Source organism: Chiloscyllium plagiosum, unplaced genomic scaffold, assembly GCF_004010195.1.
Source record: "Chiloscyllium plagiosum isolate BGI_BamShark_2017 unplaced genomic scaffold, ASM401019v2 scaf_13617, whole genome shotgun sequence".
Classification (NCBI taxonomy): Eukaryota; Metazoa; Chordata; class Chondrichthyes; order Orectolobiformes; family Hemiscylliidae; genus Chiloscyllium; species Chiloscyllium plagiosum.
Genome location: NW_025213502.1, coordinates 1 through 1,812, shown reverse-complemented (window position 1 = coordinate 1,812; position 1,812 = coordinate 1). Strand labels below are relative to the sequence as shown.

The 1,812-nt window shown below is 45.0% G+C and overlaps 1 long non-coding RNA gene across 1 annotated transcript in view; it reads left to right on the top strand.

Annotated features, from left to right (window-relative positions):
• Window positions 1-1,393, top strand: part of LOC122547652 — a 12,915-nt gene extending 11,522 nt beyond the window's left edge. The window contains exon 4 of the long non-coding RNA XR_006311053.1: window positions 1,384-1,393. This is a non-coding gene — a long non-coding RNA (uncharacterized LOC122547652). The remainder of the gene's footprint in view (window positions 1-1,383) is intronic.
• Window positions 1,394-1,812: the final 419 nt, after the last annotated feature.

Below are 1,812 nucleotides of genomic sequence, written 5' to 3'. Positions count from 1 at the left end.
TGGGGAAGCGAAAATCATGGAGGAGGTGGAGGGCGTGGGTGGTGTCCCGAACATAGGTGGGGAGTTCTTGGACTAAGGGGGACAGGACCGTGTCGAAGCATGCAGAGATGAGTTCGGTGAAGGTATTGTTCAGTCAGGTCAACCCTGGTCAGGGGATTTATCCACTTTCATACATTCTAATACATCCAACACCTCCTTTACTGTGATATGGTCCGCCCCCAAGATATAGCCACAAACTTCCCCAAGTTCCCAAGTCTTCATGTCTTTCTGCAGACGAGGAGAAATATTCATTGAGGACCTCATCCACCTCCTGCAATCCTACACATACATGTCCACTTTCATCCTTGAGAGGCCCGATTCTCTCTCTCGTTATTCATTCTGTGAATAAATATTTTAAAAAGGGTCCCATTGTAATTCAGAATGGAATGCAAAATATTGTTCTGATGCTTGGTCTCCCATCTTCTGGATCCAATCTTCCAGATTTCAACCTTCCAGTTTTAACTACCAAACCATTGTGCATGTACTATTTTGATAACGTCACTGCAGTTGCCTACACAGTCCTTTCAAGAATGTCGTGGAAGTGGAGAGATGTGAAACACTATCCTGAAGAAGGGTTACACCCGAAGCGTTGACTTCTCCACCTCTTGATGCTGCCTGGCTTGCTGTGTTCTTCCAGCCTCCTGCTTGTCTCCTTTGGATTCCAGCATCTGCAATTTGTTTGTCTCTGACTTTCTGTGTCAGCAGGATGACCTATGTGAAGTTTCAGCATGCGAGGGCAATTCACCTCAGGGTTGACCTGACTGAACATTACCTTCAGATAGACCAGGGCATGTGGACTTGGTGAGCAATGACTCAACTAACACCCCTAAGTCTCTTTTAGCTCCCTCTTTAGCACATTCCCTCCCACGCGCAATGCCAGTGATATGGACATGATTGCTTTCCAATGCTTTTCTTTTTGCAATCTGTTAGAGGTGAGAAAATCATTACGATAGTGACACTGACTGAAGCCACTGAGTTTTGTTATCACAATCTACTGAAACCACATTTTCTTTTCCACTGTGTAATTATGGATAAACCTATTATCTGTCTCCTAGGTGTGTAGCTCAAACAGTTGATGATATCGCTGTTTGGAGTGCTCAGAACGGGAAACAAATACATTGCTGTAATGAATGTTGTTTTCATCATGGTGATTGGAGGTGGTGTGGAGGGGGTTTCCTCTTTTGGAAACGTACTCATTGTCAGCTCAGTTGGCTGAATAGCTGGTGAGTGATGCCAATAGTGTGAGTTCAGTTCCTGCACTGGGTGAGGTTACCATGAAGAACTCCGCTTCTCAGTCTCTCCCCCACATGAGACGTAATGACCATTAAGTTAAATTCCCACTAGTCATCTCTCTCTAATGAGAGAGCAGCTCTATGGTCTGGCAGGGCTGTAGTGATTCAACCTTTATCAGCCTGGCAACATCAAAAACTGATTGTAAAGGAAGAAATAATAGTCAGGACAGTTGGTGATGCTGCTCCTGCATTACAGGAATCATGGACAGTACAGTCAATGGTGCTGCTCCTGCATTACAAGAATCATGGACAGTACAGTCGGAGGTGTTGCTCCAGTATTACAGGAATCATGGATAGTACATTCAATGATGCTGCTCCTCTATTACAGGAATCATGGACAGTACAGTCGGAGATGTTGCTCCTGTAGTACAGGAATCATGGACAGTACAATCGGAGGTGTTGCTCCAGTATTACAGGAATCATGGACAGTATAGTCGGAGGTGTTGCTCCTACATTACAGGAATCATGGACAGCACAGTCG